The sequence below is a fragment of the Mytilus californianus genome, unplaced genomic scaffold, assembly GCF_021869535.1.
Source record: "Mytilus californianus isolate M0D057914Y unplaced genomic scaffold, xbMytCali1.0.p SCAF_11, whole genome shotgun sequence".
Taxonomy (NCBI): Eukaryota; Metazoa; Mollusca; class Bivalvia; order Mytilida; family Mytilidae; genus Mytilus; species Mytilus californianus.
The window spans coordinates 68,867,051-68,888,723 of NW_026262593.1; the positions used below are offsets into that span (position 1 = coordinate 68,867,051).

At 32.3% G+C, this 21,673-nt stretch overlaps 2 protein-coding genes and 1 long non-coding RNA gene across 11 annotated transcripts in view; 1 reads left to right on the forward strand and 2 right to left on the reverse strand.

The window, feature by feature from the left end:
- LOC127720580 (microtubule-associated protein futsch-like) overlaps positions 1-21,673 on the reverse strand; it is a 338,813-nt gene that overhangs the window by 61,472 nt on the left and 255,668 nt on the right. Inside the window, exon 26 of one of the 8 annotated variants that reach the window (XM_052227199.1) lies at positions 11,913-12,073. The exons of the other annotated variants lie outside the window; for them this stretch is intronic. The gene's annotated coding sequence lies outside the window, so the exon portion shown is untranslated. The remainder of the gene's footprint in view (positions 1-11,912; positions 12,074-21,673) is intronic. 8 annotated transcript variants of the gene reach the window in all.
- Positions 13,852-21,673, reverse strand: part of LOC127720581 (tRNA pseudouridine(38/39) synthase-like) — an 85,045-nt gene continuing 77,223 nt past the window's right edge. The window contains exon 16 of one of the 2 annotated variants that reach the window (XM_052227203.1): positions 13,852-19,216. The gene's annotated coding sequence lies outside the window, so the exon portion shown is untranslated. Of the gene's footprint in view, positions 19,240-21,673 lie in introns of both variants that reach the window. The other variant, XM_052227202.1, reaches the window with a different exon arrangement.
- Positions 17,479-21,357, forward strand: LOC127720590 (uncharacterized). Its single transcript, XR_007990887.1, has 2 exons — positions 17,479-17,602; positions 20,625-21,357. It is a non-coding gene; the product is annotated as an uncharacterized LOC127720590 (long non-coding RNA).

Here is a 21,673-nt window from a genome sequence, read left to right on the forward strand (position 1 = left end):
CATGTTAATTATTTGGACTATCATCTTTCTGACTTTAATTATTATATCTTTTAATTGTCATTATTAGCTCAAATATTCCCACACAATTATTATTTGGTTAAAAATGTATGTTTCTACTAATCCGATAATGGACTTCGTATCTACGTGTCAAAGACAGTTTTAGCAGATTATCTAAACAATGGACAATATTTGCTTAATCCGTAGTTACATATATTTCTTTATTATTCTGTTTTATATACTTCTTAAAAATAATTAATATTCAGTTTTGGAAAGGTTCTCGAACCGTAAACACCGGACTAAATATTGTAACATCGTTTATATTCTTGTTGGATAGTTTATTAAATTGTTAAACTTTCTACCGACTTGAATCTTCATCTAATACCCAGCGAATAGTCTGGCTATACAATCATAAAGTTTTCTGTCGGTGACCAACGATCAGTCTATTGTGAGATATCTTATTACGGTTAGGGCGTCTGGAAACATTGGAACGATCTGTAATGGCTTATAATATACTTTGTGGGCTTGATATGCTCGATTTCTCTGCTTGTTTCTTATTATAAATACCCCAACCATTCCCTCAGTGTCTATATACGCTGGATAATATATTTCAATTTTTGCTTAGGGTGACTGATAATTTCATGGTCAAAGTATTTCGCCAAAGCTTACTGGTGCAAATTTACAGTAAAACACAGAAAAAGCGTTGCTGCTGCCATCACTTACATGTATACCTTAAAAAGAAATGAATTTCTGACTTTTTGTCAACGAATTGTACAATGATTAGAATCAAATTCATAACAGTGTAGACGAGACCATTCGTTGGCGCGCTCAATTCTCCAATTAAGGTAACCGTTTGTCTGTTACGCCTACTTAATACGTTGTTTACATGCACAAGGGACATTTAAACGTACGGGGTCACCAAAGGTTTCTCAACGCCTGAAAACAAGTACTACGTAACTCGAAAAAAATACTACAGACGTATTGATTAACATTGAATATTTTGACATTCTTCAACGACAATCGATAATCAAATTATCTATCATAACGCACGTTCTTTAAACATTAAAATAAAATTTCACTAGCTTCAAAAGTAGTAATGAATGTGTAAACAATAACCTTTTCGAACTTAAAAGCGATTTTACAATTGTCGCTTTCTAAAATTTGTACTGGCTCTTCGTATCTTTTAACTTTTGTCTTGTCTAAAAGTATTCATTTTTAGAACGAATGAATGATAACTTAAATGGTGCACTTAAAAAAAACAAATGAAAAAAAATATATTTTTGTACGGTCTTTTTCGTACTTGCAAAATATAGGACAGTAAAAAGCTGCATGTATTTGGACCTAGCTTAATACAATTTGCATTTACTTTATACTATTTCAAATTAAATATCTAAATATAATTAATTGTTGAATAAATTTACTTACTGGAAAGCTAGAATTCGGCAAATTAGTTGGTCTGTGACAGAATATAAGTTCCCCATAATATTTGTTCCAAAGAACTTTTATCATATAACAAAAGTTCCCAATTATATAATATTTTATCCAATGCTATAAGAAAATTTCCTTCACAAATTCCTAACGTTGTCTATTTTGACCCCAACCCCCACCCCTTTTCCTTTTCGAAATACTGGATCTGTATCTGATTTCCTTAAACGGATCTGCAATATTAAGCATTCTAATGCTTCCGCCAATACATGTGTCAGTGTTTGTTTACAAATAAAGCATTTTTCTGGGCAATTGACCGACCAATCCACTGAATGAGTTGCAATGCATGATGGACTACTATGTGTTTGCAATTGTTTATAACTGCATGACATACAACACAACTTTTAACACATTGCCGAAAAAAGAATTAATCTTCGTTTATACCTTTTCTTCATTTGTTTTTACATTTATAGTACAAAATAAAAATCGACATGTTTTACATTTAATATAATTTTCTATAATTTAATGATATTAGCTTTGGAGGGTCTCACTAATTAGCGACAAGAAGCGTCAAGAAGCGACAAGAAGTGACAAGAAGCGTAAAGAACCGACAAGAAGAAACAAATTTGCTACAAGAAGAATAATTTAGCGACAAGAAGTATAATTTAGTGACAAGAAAACAAATTTAGCGTAAACAATCTTATTATCAATTATTCCAAATAAATAATTTTTGAAACACACATTGAATTGTCTTTTTTTTAAATGCTCGAAACAAGAGTATTAACTTAGTTAGGGATATTTAAAGATAATATACCTTCAGTTTACAACATAATATATAGATGAAGGAATCAATATTCATGTAGAGTTGGCATGGTTGGTGTATCAAAGTTAAGGTTGTAACCAAATTATAAGATTTTTATTTCAGACTCATAAGGGCAATACATATATATAAATGCATGACACATTTTTTTCTGTCTTAACAGGATAAAAGGTTCAAATGTTTACATTATTAATAAAAAAAAAAATAAAAGGTATGTATATATACATGAATGTTTAGATTTTTTATGGATCCTTGCTATATAATCAGATGATTTTGGTTTTTTTTTATGGATCCTTGATATAATCAGATGATTTTGTTTTCTATAAACCTATTGTTTTAATAGTAAAAAAAAACATTCTTCTTGCTATTATTTTCTTCTTGTCGCTAATATTTTTCTTCTTGACGCTTCTTGTCGCTAAAATTCTTCTTGTCGCTAATTAGGGGTTACACTAATGACAGGACGATTGCCAGGATAGTGACAGGACGATTGACCGGATGAGATATAAATAGTCAGAATTTTTTTGTTATTTGGTAGATTTTTTTAATATTTGTAGACCTTGGAGATATTAAACTATATTTTATGAAAATATTTTTAAGCAAATAAAGTTGATCGGACGGATTTCACATTCGCCGATATATGCTTTAAATATATTGAACTGATCGACACAAGTGTTAATATCTCTTTTATTTTACCATATCTGTCCAAGAAATAAAGGAATCTTGGAGATTTATAAATATTTTATACGAAAATATAAACTTCATAGTAAAAAAAATGTTTTTCTTTAAAAAAAAATTAACCGGACGGAATTAACATTCGCCGATATATGCTTTAAATATATTGAACTGATCGACACAAGTGTTAATATCTCTTTTATTTTACAATATATGTCCATGAAATTAAGGAATCTGTGAGATTAATAAATATATTATACGAAAATATATACTTTATAGTAAAAACTTTGAGCCCAAAATGTTGACCTGAGTGAGTTCACTAGAAGTACTTATATAATCAGTTGGCAATTAGAATCCAATCAAAGAAGAAATTTGATAAAGTTCAAGATTGCAGATTAACTTTTAGTATATGTAAGAGAATGATAATCCCTTTCTTCATGAATAAGTACGAGCGTTAGCGAGTACTTATCATGAAGTAAGGGATTATCATTCTCTTACAAACTTAGAATATTGTAAAGTGCTCAAGGCTCAAATGATCTATTCAAGAATTAGTTTCATTGTCAGTGCAATGTTTATAATTGATGCATGACTTCCTTTTTCCGCATGTCATTTATGGATAAGTTTTAGTGCTGTGAGGACTTTCTTATCATTTGGGAAATATTTAAATAAAAAAATGCGTTATAGATATTAGGTGACACAACAGTAGAAAGAAAGGGTAGGAATTGTATGTTTCCTGATTGTGAGTATGAATGTAAATCATGTAATATTTTAGTGAGGAATTATCCTGTTTTATTTGCAGTTTAAATCAATTAATACATTAGAGTTACAACTAAATTTTATTTCACAGCCAATAATTTGGTCAGGTTTTTTACATCAAATACTGTTTCATTATGTCAGGGAAATGCTCAAAAATAATGCCCTTTAATATGTTTAAAATTTAATTCCTGTTTTTTTATCGGAATAATTGTATTGGAAATAACTATTCTCCCCAACCGCTGATCAAGTAATCAAAGTTTTGGAAAGCTAAAGATTTATGTTATTTTTTATCTGAAAGATTTTTTTTCTTTTTTTTTTTGCATTGCTTTGGTAATGTTTAATTTTATATAGTAATTTGAAGTTATTAATATTTTCATAATAAAGTTCACGGTACCAATTTTACTGCACCAGTAAACTTCAACTTATTTTGAGATTTTTGTTTGTTTCACAATTCAACTTTTAGTCAGTTTCAATCACTGTGTGATAAAACCTTTCAATCTGATAAATGTGCTTCGGGGCAGTTGTAACTCATTTATAGAAACTCTTTGCTTTGAACTGTAAATAGACCAAAATAATAGGATAATCCCTTACTAAGAACATGATTTACATTCATTCTTCACAATTAAGAGGCATCCAATTCTACAATTTCATTGGTCGAGAGTATTTTGCTATATTCTAAACTCACCTAGTAATAACCTAGTAATAACTACTCAATTGTTCAGTCAGTTCAGATCGCACAAATTATAGTGCTACTATATATTGCTTTAATAGCATGTCTTTTTGAAGACATTTTTCAAATATATATTGATAATCTGGTGATCCGTTTATTTGGCAATCGCCAATGGCAGTCAGCAGGGTTTAAGAACATCCGCTGTTCGACCTGCTAGTCAAATGCGTTTTGTTAAAATATACTTTTTCACTATTTTGGTCTTTTGGAAAATGTTGTATCTGTGGATAAATAATGGTACAAAATCAGTCACCATTGGTAATGATGTTCTTAAAAAACATTTTTACAAAATCCGATTACCAGGAACAACAGACAATACAAACGGTAGAAAAGGACCAGTTGGTTCTTTACAGTTTAAGAAAACTGCATATAGTTTCCAAAGTAACAAAAGCTTAATACTTGTGCATTATGAGGGAGATGAAACGGTGTATGTACCCGTTGGCCGTGGGATATATTTATTAAAAATATTGTAAAAAAAGAAGAGATATTAACACTTGTGTCGATCAGTTCAATATAATCAACGTGTACATCGGCGAATGTGAAATCCGTCCTGTCAACTTTTTTTTGCAGAAAAACATTTTTTTTTACTATAAAGTTTATATTTTCATATCATAGTATCATATATTTATTAATCTCCCAGATTTCTTAGTTTCATGAAAAAAATATTGTAAAACAAAAAAAATATTAACACTTTCTGTCGATCAGTTCAATATAATCAATGCGTACAACGGCGAATGTGAATACCGTCCGGTCAACTGTTTTTGCAGAAAAACATTTTTTTTTACTATAAAGTTTATAATTTCGTATAATATATTTATTAATCTCACAGATTCCTTAATTTCATGGATAAATATTGTAAAACAAAAGAGATATTAACACTTGTTGTCGACCAGTTGAATATATGTATAGCGTACATCGGCGAGTGTGAAATCCGTCCGGTCAACTTTATTTGCTCAAAAATATTTTTTTCACTTTTTTTGTTTGATTTTCATAAAATATAGTTTAATATCTCTAAGGTCTACAAATACTAAAAAAATCTAACGAATAACAAAAAAGTTCTGACTATTAAATTTTAAAATATCTCATCCGGTCAATCGTCCTGTCACTATCCGGGCAATCGTCCTGTCATTAGTGCAACCCGCTAATTAGTGAGACCGGCTTTGGACATTTATTGTTATTTCAAGTGAAACTGTTGGGTGTGATGATCAAAAGAATGTTTAAAACAAATTCCTTTTAAATTTTGTTGAAAGTTTAATTTTATGTATCGAAATGTGACACAAGTGATTATTTAAATCCCCACTGGAAGGCCTCTGACAGACTGAGTGAGCGTAAAATCATTGTTATCGATAGCCGATGACAAACAAGTTGAAGGTAAATGATTCGGTATTATTAGGGCCCCGCCGAATGGCGGACGCCCTATAGTGATCAGTCTGTCCGTCCGTCTGTCCGTCTGTCCGTCCGTAACAAATCGTGTCCGCTCTATATCTAGAGAACCGTTATGATTTCAAAGTTTATACTTGACATGTATATTAACAAACACCAGAGGGTGTGTCACAATGTATGTACAACTTCCTAGGTCAAAGGTCAAGGTCAAACACTTTGGTTTTAGTTGACAACCCCATGTCCTATGGTAGAGATCGTGTCCGCTCTATATCTTGAGAACCGTTATGATTTCAAAGTTTATACTTGATATGTATATTAACCAACACCAGAGGGTGTGTCATAATGTATGTACAACTTCCTAGGGCAAAGGTCAAGGTCAAAAACTTTGGTTTTAGTTGACAACCCCATGTCCTATGGTAAAGATCGTGTCCGCTCTATATCTTGAGAACCGTTATGATTTCAAAGTTTATTCTTGATATGTATATAAACCAACACCAGAGGATGTGTCATAATTTATGTACAACTTCCTAGGTCAAAGGTCAAGGTCAAAAACTTTGGTTTCATTTGACAACCCCATGTCCAATGATAAAGATACAAATTTTTACCACACATTATTCACAGCGGTTTCCCATCTCCCATCTCAATGATATCTAGTTAAAAACATAATACTTACGGTTGTTATGGGACTACCTCTATTTGTCGGAGAGAACGAACTTGACACATTTGATGGAACGAACGATACAGTATAAGATGATATCATGTTAATTCTTTTTAAGTAAGTTCTAGGGAACATTTGAAGGTACGCGGTAATTTTACGTGTATACTTACTTATTTATGATAGCTTCGCAAAAGTTGAGATAAGATAAGATATTGAACAGTGTTTGTCTTAAACAAGACCAATACCGGGATTCCCTTTAATTGAAACCAAGAAAACTTAAACAAAAGTTTCCTACCAAAGGTCCTTTGGAAAACGGACGGACGGACTGACGGAGTCGAGCGGTTACTTTACCTGTTTTTGCCTTTGGCACCATGCATGTAAGTTTTCATCAATTTTATCAAACGTTCAATACAAATTTTATATAATTGATTAGATCAACTACCATGTTCATGTACACATTACTATACAGTCACATTAGTTCTAAAAAACATGCGGTCCGCCTGGCGCAGCTGGATACGACCGCAGAGGTCAAACTCTGAACAGCTGGGGCAAGTATGGAAACCATATTCAAGCTTGACACAGCTCTGAATTTGGATAGTGATTAAACATTTGACACATTATAGATTTCTGACACAGAATAAATGTGGTCAGATAACTTAAAAATTTGAAATGGGACATTTAATCTACTTAATGGTCCAATATCCATATTCAGCATATATATGGGGTCGATTTTGTGGATTGTGGCTTTAATCGTTAAGAAACTAGAGGCCAAATAAGGGCCATAACCACAAAAATTAAGTTTTTGATGAAATCAAACAAAGTCTAATTTTGGACCTCAGTGTAGACCTATTTAAAAATGTCCAAATATCCAATATAGTAATACATGGTAAATACCTCAAACAATTCAAGACTATAAATTAATCCTCATTGAAATTGGTTAAAAGATATGTATTTATTTTCAATTGAAGATTTCTTGCTGTTGTGCAATACTTTGCTGTTGCGCAATACTTAGTAAATCTGTTAACAAACTAAATATAAAAATTTACACACCCTGTTTGGTGTGTATCTCCTACTATATCAGTATTTGTTGTTTCTTTATATAGATCAGAAATAATTTTTGTTAGAACCAGCTTAGCCAGTATTAGAAAAGTCTTGTTTTTGGCCCTTATTTGGCCTCTAGTTTCTTAACGATTAAAGCCACAATCCACAAAATCGACCCCAACCTTCTGTGTGTGGTATGGAACCTTGTGGTACAATTTCATAGAGATCCATTGACTTATACTTAAGTATTTGCCCCCCCCCCCCTTTTTGCCCCTTATTCCTGAACGGTTTGGGCCATAACCCCCAAAGTCAATCCCAACCTTCCCTTTGTGGTATGGAACCTTATGGTAAAATTCCTGGTAAATCGTCAGCATTTACCAATGAACTGTCAAAAATCCTTGTAAACTATCAACCGTCATAATGAACTGTCAATACTCTTGGTTAACCATCAAGTTTCACAATTAACTGTCAAACTAATGGTTTTACCATTAACCTTCACCAATTAACTGTCAAACATATGGTTAACCATTAACCTTCACCAATTAACTGTCAAGCTCACAGTTAACCACCAACCTTCACTAATTAACTGTCGAACTCATGGTTAACCATTAACCATTAACCTTTAGGGGACGACCATTTGATATTCGTGGGGGGGGGGTTTGGATCGTTTATTTTTTTGTGGACTAAAAGGACAGATTATTTATTTTCTGCACTGTTGAAGCATGATTTTTCATTTTCATTAAAACAAGGGACTGATTATTTATGGTCAGGTCATTATGTACCATTAAATCAGAATTAATCTTCCTCCTATGGACATGCTGGAAGTGAATCTTTTGTATTCCAAACTGCATATATTGCATATGTACAAGGAATTAAAGCTTGGCTGTAACTAGCCTCTTTTAAAAGTAAGGGCAAACATATTTGCGGAGCGAGGCGAAAAAAATATTGGCGAAGGGTTTGGGGGCCGCTTAAGGCCCAAAGAAGCTATAGAAAAGTGATGCAAAATCATGCAATCTGCGCGTTTCCCAGACCCTTTCTTAATCTGAAACACAAGTTCTGTTTTGATTATGTTTTCGACAATTATTTTGGTCTCAAAGCAAAATATATAGATTCAGTGTAAGACGTTTAGTTTTTAGGGACAACATCAAAAAACCAATATGCAGGATAAAGCAAAAAAATGTAATTCACATAGTTAAGTATGTGGCTGCTGTTTTTTTTAGTGGTGTTTTGGCTTGCAGAAAATCTTTCATACCTGTCAATTATTATTTTTTTTTTTTTTCAAATTAAGTTAAGAGGGGGCTAATTATCATTGATATAACTATGTCAGGTAATTTTTTTATAGCACATTTCAATTACAACTTGATGTAGTTCCTAATTTAATACAATTTAAAGAAGTTTGTAAAATTAGATAAAAAGTCCTTATATAAAATAAAACTCAAGTTTAAAACAAAATTACTAAATAACAAATGGAATGCAACACTAAGAGAATAAAGAAGGACAATCAATGAACAAAAGACAAACCCGGGAACAGATAAACACAAAACAACAAACAATAGACAAATAACACTGAAAACTAAAAATAAATGAGAAACATGGATCCCGAAAAACAGGGGCTACGTCAGAGGGTGAACAGAACTTGCTTCTTGCAAGACACTCGCTGTGAAAACAATTTTGATATGAAGACAAGCTTTTGTTTTTTAAATTTCCTACATGAGGTGTTTGCCTTAATGAAGTTTCAGCCCTGTAATAAAAGAGAGGTAAATGTTCCTGAGACAATATACCTCAAGTTAAATGAAACCCATTTTCAGACATTTCAAGTACATTAATATTTATACATTGTATTATTAAAAGATTTGGGAAGTTGTCCTGTCGTCCCCTTACCAATTGACTGTAAAAACTCCTTGTAAACTACAAACATCATGTAAACAATAATTTCCATAGTCATAACCCTTAGAAATCCACCAACCTCCAGGAATCAACTGTAAAAACTGCTGATCAAATAGGAAGTTTATCTGTCCTGTCGTTCATGAGAAAAGTGTGATGAAAATATTTGTTGGACTAAAGGTTGGACACTTTTAATGCAATATAACCCCCACTTTTAGAGTAAGGGTATACTATCAGCACTTGCACCATAATCATTAAATAATTTCATACAAGACTATCACTTGATACATTGCTGAGAAATATAATTCAACATATTCAAATATATTTCTTGCTGAATATTTTGTTAAGCTTTTATTTTATACAATGATGATATTGATAAAAAAATGTCCATCTGTAGAAACTTTATGTTTTGTCACTAAATTAAGAATAAATGTTGGTTAACAGTGAAGGTAAGTGGAGGTATCAACCATTAACTGTAAAGGAGACTGTAAATGAACCATGTGTGCAAAGTTTGCTAGAAAACTGGCTATGTACAAATATTATGCAGGACATCTGAAATAATTTTGTATCTTCTATTTATAGTAACGTAAGTCATATATGCTATAGTAGATAATATGCAATATTTAAATGAATGATTTTGCTAGTAAAAAATAAATTGCTTCGCCGAGCGCAGCTGGATACGACCGCAGAGGTCCAACCCTGAACAGTTGGGGCAAAATGGACACAATATTCGAGCTTGATAAAGGTCGGAATTTGGATTGAAATTAAATGTTTGACACATGATAGGTTTCTGACACAGAATAACTGTAGTCAAAGCACTTAGAATTGGTTATATGATTTGAATTTATATTCAATTTTTTGCTTTTGTGCAATTCACTATGCTGTTGCGAATTCCCCCCCCCCCCCCCCAAAAAAAAAATTTAACCCCCCCCCTTTTTTATTTTGCTTTTGTGCAATATACTATGCTGTTGCAAATTGACCCCCCCCCAAAAAAAAATTCACCCCAATTTTTACCCCCCCCCCCCTCCAATTTTTTTTTCACCTCTCCACCCCCTCCCCTTTTTCCAAAAAAAAATTCTTTCCCTCAAGATATGGTCATTATCTCAATTCAAATTTCCAATGAAGTTTGCAACCATAATTACCGTGGCCCATTTAAATACATCATAAAAGTCTTAAAATAGAAAATGACATACATAATCATGTCTAAAAATAATATATCTTTAATCAGCATTTTTATTAGTAACTTCTAAAAATAAATTGACAGCTAATCACGTCAAGATAATACATAATTGTAAAGCAGTGTAAGGGAGGTAATCCAAATTTAACATTGTACTTAAAAGTGAGTGTCCATTAACAAGGAAACCATTGTTTTTCCCCCCTTTTTTGCCCCTAATTCCTAAACGGTTTGAGCCATTACCCCCCAAAGCTAATCCTTACCATCCCTTTGTGGTATGGAAACTTGTTGCACAATTTCAGAGAGATCCATACACCGTTCCACAAGTTATTGTCTGAAAATTAGAAAAATGCTTATTTAGGCCCATTTTTTGGCCCCTAATTCCTAAACTGTTAAGACCATAACCCCCAAAATCAATCCCAACCTTCCTTTTGTGGTTATAAACCTTGTGTTTAAATTTCATAGATTTCTATTTTACGATTTGCGGTTGTATAAAAATTGAATCATAATTACCTGTTGACATGCACATCTACATATTATGTCCTGATCATCTACAAAGTTTCATGAAATCCTGTTGTGGTTTCAGAGGAGTTGTGATGACAAGAACAGGACAGATGGATGGACTGACTGACGGGTCAAAAACATTATAGCCTACATAACTTTGTTACATGGGGTATAATAAAACTAGAGGCCCTAAAAAGCCAGTCTTTCACCAACTATACATCTCCATCAATGTATACTCTCCAACAGTGTAGACCAGAATATTATAAATGACTAAAATCTCTTTTTTGTCTAACTTATATATATAATAACTTATCCTGTTCACAGTTTTTCTCTATTTTCTATAGTTTTTGCCTAAAACTCAATAAAATGCTCCGCTGGGCGCAGCTTGATACGACCGCAGAGGTCAAATCCTGAACAGTTGGGGCAAGTATGGACACAACATTCAAGCTTGATACAGCACTGAATTTGGATTGTGATTAAATATTTGACACAGCACAGGTTTCTGACACAGAATGAATGTGGTCTTAGAACTTAAAATTTTTTTTATTACCTATTCAAACCATATCATTATTATTTGCTTTTATATATAAATCAGAAATAACCAATTTAAAATGGAAAAGAAAAAAATACCCCCACCCCAATTTTGTGAACCCCCTTATGATTCATCATCCCCAAACTCAATCCCAGTCTTCCCTTTGTGGTATGGTACCTTGCAGTACAATTTCAGAGAGACCCATACACTTGAACACAAGTTATTGTCTGGAAACTAGAAAAATGCTTTTTTTTTTGCCCCTTTTTGGCCCCTTATTCCTAAACGTTTAGAACAATTACCCCCAAAATCAAACCCAGCTTTCCCTTTGTGATATGGAACCTTGCAGAACAATTTCATAAAGATCCATACACTTACACACAAGTTTTGTCCTGAAACTAGAAAAATGCTTGTTTTTTTGCCCCTTTATGGCCCCTAATTCCTAAAATTTTGAGGCAATTACCCCCAAAATCAATCCCAGCCTTCCCTTTGTGGTATGATACCTGCAGTACAATTTCAGAGAGATCCATACACTTGAACACAAGTTATTGTCTGGAAACTAAAAATACTTGTTTTTTTACCCCTTTTTGGCCCCAAATTCCTAATTGTTTACGGCAATTACCCCCAAACTCAAACCCAGCTTTCCTTTTGTGATGTGGAACCTTGTAGTACAATTTCATAAAGATCCATACACTTACACACAAGTTATTGTCCTGAAACTAGAAACATGCTTGTTTTTTGCCCCTTTTTTGGCCACTAATTCCTAAAATTTAGAAGCAATTACCCCCAAAATCAATACCAGCCTTCCCGTTGTGGTATGATACCTTGCAGTACAATTTCAGAGAGATTCATACACTTGAACACAAGTTATTGTCTGGAAACTAGAAAAATGCTCATTTTTGGCCCCTTTTTGCCCCCTTATTCCTTAACGATTTGGGCAATTACCCCAAAACTCAATCCCAGCATTCCCTTTGTGATATGGAAATTTGTGGTACAATGTCAGAGAGATCAATACACTAACACACAAGTTATAAATGGAAGTTACAAAAATGCTTATTTTTGGCCCCTAATTCCTTAACTGTTGGTACCATAACAATTGAGGCAGTTACCCCCCAAAATCAATCCCAACCTTCCTTTTGTGGTATTGAACCTTATGGTAAAATTTCATAGAGATCCATTCACTTAGACTAAAGTTAGAGTGCGAAAAACCAATGTGTCTTCGGATGACGACGACGCCGTCATACCAATATACGACCGCAATTTTTTTTGCGGTCGTATAAAACATGCATTTTCCCCCTATGTTCTATTTTTAGCCATGTCGGCCATGTTGGTTGGCAGGCGTGGTCATCAGACACGTTTTTCAAACTAGATACCCTAATGATGATTATGGCCAAGTTTGGTTAAATTTGTCTCAGTAGTTTCAGAGAAGAATATTTGTAAAAGATTACGAAATTTATTATAAAGGGCAATAACTCCCTAAGGGGTCAGCTGACAATTTTGGTCATATTGACTTATTTGTAGATCGTACTTTGCTGAACATTATTGCTGTTTTCAGTTTATCTCTATCTATAATAATATTTAAGAACTACAAAATTCCCTTAAAATTACCAATTCAGTGGCAGCAACCCAACAACGGGTTGTCTGATTCGTCTGAAAATTTCAGGGTGGATAGATCTCAACTGGATAAACATTTTTAACCCGTCAGATTTGCTCTTAATGCTTTAGTTTCAGAGAAATAAGCCAAAAACTGCATTTTACCCCTGTGTTCCTATTTTTAGCCATGTTGGTTGGCAGGCGGGTCATCGGACACATTTTTTAAATTAGATACCCTAATGATGATTGTGGCCAAGTTTGGTTAAATTTGGCCCAGTAGTTTCAGAGGAGAAGATTTTTGTAAAAGTTAACGGACAACGACGAAGGACGACGGACACCAAGCATGAGAAAAGCTCACTTGTCCCATAGGGCCAGGTGAGCTAATGAAAGAAGAATGCGTCCATGGGACACAGATACTCCCGCTTGTAAAGCTATGGAGAATTCAGCAATTTTTCCATTTAAAAAGGACACAAATCAAGAACTGTGAAAGTGACACACCCAAATTCAAAATTTGATCTATGTTAGGTGTATAAGTTTCATAACATTCGGTTGAGGCAAAGTAAAAGTAGAGAGCAGAAACCAAATTTGGGACATATGAGCAAACAAACAAACAGGGGTGAAACTTAACTAGCAGCAGGGGCATAAAACATTTCAGACAAAAATTTCCTTTGAAAAATAACAACAAATATTAAATTATTTTATGTTTATTTACTTTTTAAATTGTCATAAAGTGTGTTATCAGTAATCACCTTTTAGTTTTTTTTTCATTTTTAAGTCACTAAGAAATGTAAGACCTTATAGCTATTTTGAAATCTGCAACACTTGACACAAGATTTTGTGACACTTGAACTAATGGCTTAAACAACTATCACTTTTGCATCATGGTGTCAAACAATTTCTTTTGTGTTGTCAAAATTTTACAGGAACATTTGTGATGTCCTGAAAAATGGTGGACAAATAGTTATAGGTATACAATACTCAACACAATTATTCAAAATTTATTTTTTGTAATTGAAGTTTAGTATTACAAAGTACATGATAGGTATATTCATCCTGATTTTATGGCCAAATATCTGATTGATGAAGAATGTTTGCTTAACTTAAGATCAGCATGACACTGCTATATTGGGGCAATAAATATTAATGAATCCTTAAATTCAAAAGTCTTGGAATTTTATTTCATTTTATCACATTTTATCGTAGAAGATTTCATCTTGGCTGCAAGATAATTTCATTGCCTATACACATTAAATGTGAAAACTGACATGTCAACTACCCTGCTTGCACACTTTTGTGTAAGGCACATGAAAAATACTTATTTATACTCATGCTCAGCAACTTAGAAAATATGCTACCAGCATAAGATTGGCAGAGCCAATTAGTGGAAAATTTAATTGTGATAAGTTTGTAAAAGCAAAAAAAATTAGTTTTCATTTTTCATCCTAGTTCTATTAGCAGATAACATTAGGAAAGTTTATATTATAAACTGTAACGTTTTTCTCAAAATTCACAGCCATATTAAAAATGAAATATAAGCACATTACCGGTACTCTTAACATATTTTTGTGGCCATTTTTAAAAAATAGCAATCAATGAATAAATTTTCCATGAGGAATAAGTTCAGGATATTATGTTCAATCCAAACACTACGAGTTTTTAAATGTCATTTGAAAATGGTGGAAATTCTTAATTCTTTATATTTTATTGAAGATTTAGAAGAGATGTTTCTCAAAATCTCGGAACTAAGTTTTTACTGCAATTGATTGACTTTTAAAAAGAGTGTGTACAGTGGAGGCTTGTTCCAAACCTTTTATAAAATCACTCATATTTATAAGAAGAAATTAATCCAAAGACCTCTACTTTCATGAACTTGTTAATATTAAAGTTTATAACGAACTTGAAAAACATATGATTCTTAAGAAAAGCAAACCAAATAAATATCAATTGCATCAGAAAGTTTATTTCACTGTTTCAGAAACAGCAAAATTTCTAAAATTATTTCTCTTATATATAATCAATCCTATATAAATAAATGTGGTTTGTTTCCATGCATGGACACATGATGCCCCCGCTTGCATAACATATAAAGATATAAAGGGACATAACTGAAGAACTGTAAAAGTGACTCTACCTAAATTTGTACTTGATCTGAGTTTTGTGGTATTAAGCATTGTGTATAAGGCTCATAACATTTGGTTGAGGTAAACTAAAGTTAGAGAACGGAAATAAATAATTCAGCAATTTTTATGTTTATAAAGGGACATAACTCAAGAACAGTAAAAGTGACACCACCCAATTTCTAATTAGATCTGTATTAAGTGGTAATAAGCATTGTGTATAAGTTTCATAAAATTTGATTGAGGCAAACTAAAGTTAGAGAACGGAAACGGAAAATTCAGCAATTTTTATGTTTATAAAGGGGGATAACTAAAGAACGGTAAAAGTGACACCACCCAATTTCAAACTTGATCTGTATTATGTGGTAATAAGCATTGTGTATAAGTCTCATAACATTTGGTTGAGGCAAACTAAAGTTAGAGAACGGAAACAAATTAAACTGAGTTTTGTGGTAAAAAGCATTATATATACATTTCATTATATTAATTTAAGACAAACTCAAGTTAGAGAACGGAAACGAAAAATTCAGCAATTTTTGTCGAGCCTTCGACTTTAGTCGAAAAAGCGAGACATAGCGATCCTACATTCCGTCGGCGTCGTCGTCGGCAGCGTCCACAAATATTCACTCTGTGGTTAAAGTTTATGAAATTTTAATAACTTTCTTAAACTATCCTGGATTTCTACCAAACTAGGACAGAAGCTTGTTTATGATCATAAGATAGTATCCAGAAGTAAATTTTGTAAAAATAAAATTCCATTTTTTCCGTATTTTACTTATAAATGGACTTAGTTTTTCTGCCGGGAAATATTACATTCACTCTGTGGTTAAAGTTTTTAAAATTTTAATTACTTTCTTAAACTATCTTGGGTTTGTACCAAACTTGGACAGAAGCTTGTTTATGATCATAAGATAGTATCTAGAAGTAAATTTTGTAAAAAAATAAATCCATTTTTTCTTATTTTACTTTTAAATGGACTTAGATTTTCTGCCAGGAAACAACATATTCACTCTGTGGTTCAAGTTTTTAAAATTTTAATAACTTTCTTGTACTATTTTGGATTTGTACCAAACTTGGACAGAAGCTTGTTTATGATCAAATGCTAGTATCTAGAAGGAAATTTTGTTTTCTTCCAGTTAACATTACATTCAGTCTGCAGTTAAAGTTTTTAAACATTTATTAGATTCATAAACTATCCTGGATTTTTACCAAACTTGGACAGAAGCTTCTTACAATCAAAAGATAGTATCAAGAGGAATATTTTTATTGATTTACTTCCTCATTTTTGTTGAGCCTGCGTTTAACAGAAAAAGTAGGCGAGACACTGGGTTCCGCGGAACCCTTACAATTTTTTTTCATTTGTAAATGGGCTTAACTCTAGAACAGTAATCAAAGTACTTGTAAGCACTGAATGGTAAAGATTGCTTTAATTTATCAGTAGGAAGTAAAATTGAATATTGCATTGTATAAAGCATTGGTTGTAGATGATTCAACTACCATTATGCACAAAAAATGATAACTCCAATTTTCAAAGAAAACTTTAAAATATTTTTAGAAATGAAGGGTAAAAATTGCTTTAATTTATCAGTGGAAGGTAAAATTAAACATTGCATTGTATAAAGCATTGATTGTAGTTGATTCAACTATAATCATGGACAAAGAAAGATAACTCCAATTTTAAAAATACTTGATATTTAGAAAAAAACTAGAGGCTCTCAAGAGCCTGTGTCGCTCACCTGTATTTACTAATGCTTTGGAAATCATGTAAAATAAGGTTAAAATCATAATTAATAGTATTAGATATTAGATATTATAATGATATCTAAGATAATAACAAAAAACTGCAAAATTTTTGTAAAATTACTAACTCAGGGGCAGCAACCCAACAACAGGTTGTCGGATTCGTCTGAAAATTTCAGGGCAGATAAATCTAAATCTGATGAACATTTTAGCCACCTGTCAGATTTGCACTAAATGCTTTAGTTTCAGAGATATAAACCAAAAACTGCATTTTACCCCTATGTTCTATTTTTAACCAAGTCGGCCATGATGGTTGGAAGGCGGGGTCATCGGACAAATTTTTTAAACTAGATACCCTAATAATGATTATGGCCAAGTATGGTTAAATTTGTCTCAGTAGTTTCAGAGAAGAAGATTTTTGTAAAAGATTACAAAAATTTACAAATAAAATGCTTCGCTGGGGCGCAGCTTGATACGACCGCAGAGGTCGAACCCTGAATAGTTGGGGCAAGTATGGACACAACATTCAAGCTTGATACAGCTCTGAATTTGGATTGTTATTAAATATTTGACACAGCATAGGTTTCTGACACAGAAAGAATGAGGTCTAAGAACTTGAATTTTTTTAATTTACCTATTATGGTCCAATGTCCAAAATCAAAATACATGGTTAGATTCAGCATATCAAAGAACCCCATATATTCAATTTTTGTTAAAATCAAACAAAGTTTAATCTTGGACCCCAAGTTGGACAAACTTGAAAACTGGGCCCATAATCAAAAATCTAAACACATGTTTAGATTCAGCATATCAAAGAACCCCAAGAATTCAATTTTTGCTAAAATCAAACTAAGTTTAATTTTGGACCCTTTGGACCTTAATGTAGACCAATTTAAAAAACGGGACTTAAAATTAAAAATCTAAATACACGGTTAGATTTGGAATATCAAAGAACCCCAATAATTCAATTTTTGATGAAATCAAACAAAGTTTAATTTTGGACCCTTTTGACCTCAATATGAACCAATTTGATAGCGGGGCCCACAAATAAAAAATCTAAATTCATGGTTAGATTCAGCATATCAAAGAACCCCATATATTCAATTTTTGTTGAAATCAAAAAAAGTTTAATTTTGGACCCCAACTTGGACCAACTTGAAAACTGGGCCCATAATCAAAAATCTAAACACATGTTTAGATTCAGCATATCAAAGAACCCCAAGAATTCAATTTTTGTTAAAATCAAACTAAGTTTAATTTTGGACACTTTGAACCTCAATGAAGACCAATTTAAAAAATGGGACCCAAATTAAACATCTAAAAACACGGTTAGATTTGGCATATCAAAGAACCCCAATAATTCAATTTTTGATGAAATCAAACAAAGTTTAATTTTGGACCCTTTTGACCTCAATATGAACCAATTTGATAGTGGGGCCTACAAACAAAAAATTTAAATACATGGTTAGTTTCAGCATATCAAAGAACCTCATATATTCAATTTTTGTTGAAATCAAACAAAGTTAAATTTTGGACCCCAATTTGGACCAACTTGAAAACTGGGCCCATAATCAAAAATCTAAATACATGTTTAGATTCAGCATATCAAAGAACCCCATATATTCAATTTTTGTTGAAATCAAACAAAGTTTAAATACTGTACCCTATCTTGGACCAACTTGAAAACTGGGCCCATAATCAAAAATCTAAACACATGTTTAGATTCAGCATATCAAAGAACCCCAAGAATTCAATTTTTGTTAAAATCAAACTAAGTTTAATTTTGGACCCTTTGGACCTTAATGTAGACCAATTTCAAAAACAGGACCCAAAATTAAAAATCTAAATACACGGTTAGATTTGGCAGATCAAAGAACCCCAATAATTCAATTTTAGATGAAATCAAACAAAGTTTAATTTTGGACCCTTTTGACCCCAATATGAACCAATTTGATAACGGGGTCCACAAATAAAAAATCTAAATACATGGTTAGATTCAGCATATCAAAGAACCCCATATATTCAATTTTTGTTGAAATCAAACAAAGTTTAATTTTGGACCCCAATTTGGACCAACTAGAAAACTGGGCCAAAAATCAAAAATCTAAATACATGTTTAGATTCAGCATATCAAAGAACCTCATATATTCAATTTTTGCTAAAATCAAACAAAGTTTAATTTTGGACCCTTTGGACCTTAATGTAGACTATTTTGAAAACTGGACCCAAAATTAAAAATCTAAATACACTGTTAGATTCGGCATAACAAATAAATAAATGTAATCAAAGATTTTACAAATCTAATGCACCATACTGTGCAATTAAAGATTACTTCTTGAAATTTTTCAATATTTGAAATTTAAAAAAAATATAATATTTGAAGAATAATTCTTTTTAATTTCTGAAATCTGAAATGAGAAAAAATTGACCCCCCACAATTTCTTTTTATCCCCACCCCCCCCCCTTTTTTTCCCCCAAAAAATTCTTTCCCTCAAGATATGGTCATAATCTCAATTCAAATTTCCAATGGAGTTGGCAACCATAATTACCCATTTAAATTTACCATAGTGCTAACTTAATCTATTTTATAATAGAATTAAAAATATAGTGTCAAATCTTTCATATGGATTTTTTTGTAAAAAAAAATGATGCAACATTTGCAGATATTTTTACTGGTCTTCCTTTATAAATATGCATTTCTTTAAACATAATTTAAAAGCAGTGTAAGGGAAGTAACCAAAACGTTGTATTTGGATTACCTCCCTTACACTGTTTTAAATTATCTTTATTGTTCATTAACCATTACTTTATACATAATTTAAAAGCAGTGTAAGGGAGATAATTTCAATGATGTATTTGATTTATCTCCCTTACACTGCTTTAAATTATGTTTTGTACTAAAGTATTTGCCCATTAACCAGGACAACCTTGTTTTTCCCCCTTTTTTGCCCCTAATTTCTAAACGGTTTGAGCCATAACCCCCCAAAGCAAATCCTAACCATCCCTTTGTGGTATGGAAACTTGTAGTATAATTTCAGAGAGATCCATACACCGTTCCACAGTTATTGTCTGGAAACAAGAAAATGCTTATTTTTGGCCCCTTTTTGGCCCCTAATTCCTTAACTGTTGGTACCATAACCCCCAAAATCAATCCCAACCTTCCTTTTGTGGTATTTAACCTTATGGTCAAATTTCAAAAAGATCCATTCACTTAAACTAAAGTTAGAGTGCGAAAACCAATGTGTCTTCGGACGACGACGACGCCAACGTCATACCAATATACGACCACAAATTTTTTTTGCGGTCGTATAAAAATTATTAAAAATTGACTATTAAGGGCAATAACTCCTAAAGGGATCAACTGACAATTTTGGTCATGACAACTCATTTGTAGATCTTACTTTGCTGAACATTATTGCTGTTTACAGTTTATCTCTATCTATAATAATATTCAAGATAATAACCAATAAAATGCTTCGCTGGGGCGCAGCTTGATACGACCGCAGAGGTCGAACCCTGAACAGTTGGGGCAAGTATGGACACAACATTCAAGCTTGATACAGCTCTGAATTTGGATTGTTATTAAATATTTGACACAGCAGAGGTTTCTGACACAGAAAGAATGTGGTCTAAGAACTTGAATTTTTTTTAATTTACCTATTATGGTCCAATGTCCAAAATCAAAATACATGGTTAGATTCAGCATATCAAAGAACCCCATATATTCAATTTTTGTTAAAATCAAACAAAGTTTAATTTTGGACCCCAACTTGGACAAACTTGAAAACTGGGCCCATAATCAAAAATTTAAACACATGTTTAGATCTGCATATCAAAGAACCCCAAGAATTCAATTTTTGCTTAAATCAAACTAAGTTTAATTTTGGACCCTTTGGACCTTAATGTAGACCAATTTAAAAAACAGGACTTAAAATTAAAAATCTAAATACACAGTTAGATTTGGAATATCAAAGAACCCCAATAATTCAATTTTTGATGAAATCAAACAAAGTTTAATTTTGGACCCTTTTGACCTCAATATGAACCAATTTGATAGCGTGGCCCACAAATAAAAAATCTAAATTCATGGTTAGATTCAGCATATCAAAGAACCCCATATATTCAATTTTTGTTGAAATCAAAAAAAGTTTAATTTTGGACCCTTTGGACCCCAACTTGGACCAACTTGAAAACTGGGCCCATAATCAAAAATCTAAACACATGTTTAGATTAAGCATATCAAAGAACCCCAACAATTCAATTTTTGTTAAAATCAAACTAAGTTTAATTTTGGACCCTTTGGACCTCAATGAAGACCAATTTAAAAAAGCGGGGCCCACAAATAAAAAATCTAAATACATGGTTAGATTCAGCATATCAAAGAACTTCATATATTCAATTTTTGTTGAAATCAAACAAAGTTTAGTTTTGGACCCCAATTTGGACCAACTTGAAAACTGGGCCCATAATCAAAAATCTAGATACATGTTTAGATTCAGCATATCAAAGAACCCCATATATTCAATTTTTGTTGAAATCAAACAAAGTTTAATTTTGGACCCTATCTTGGACCAATTTGAAAACTGGGCCCATAATCAAAAATCTAAACACATGTTTGGATTCAGCATATCAAAGAACCCCAAGAATTCAATT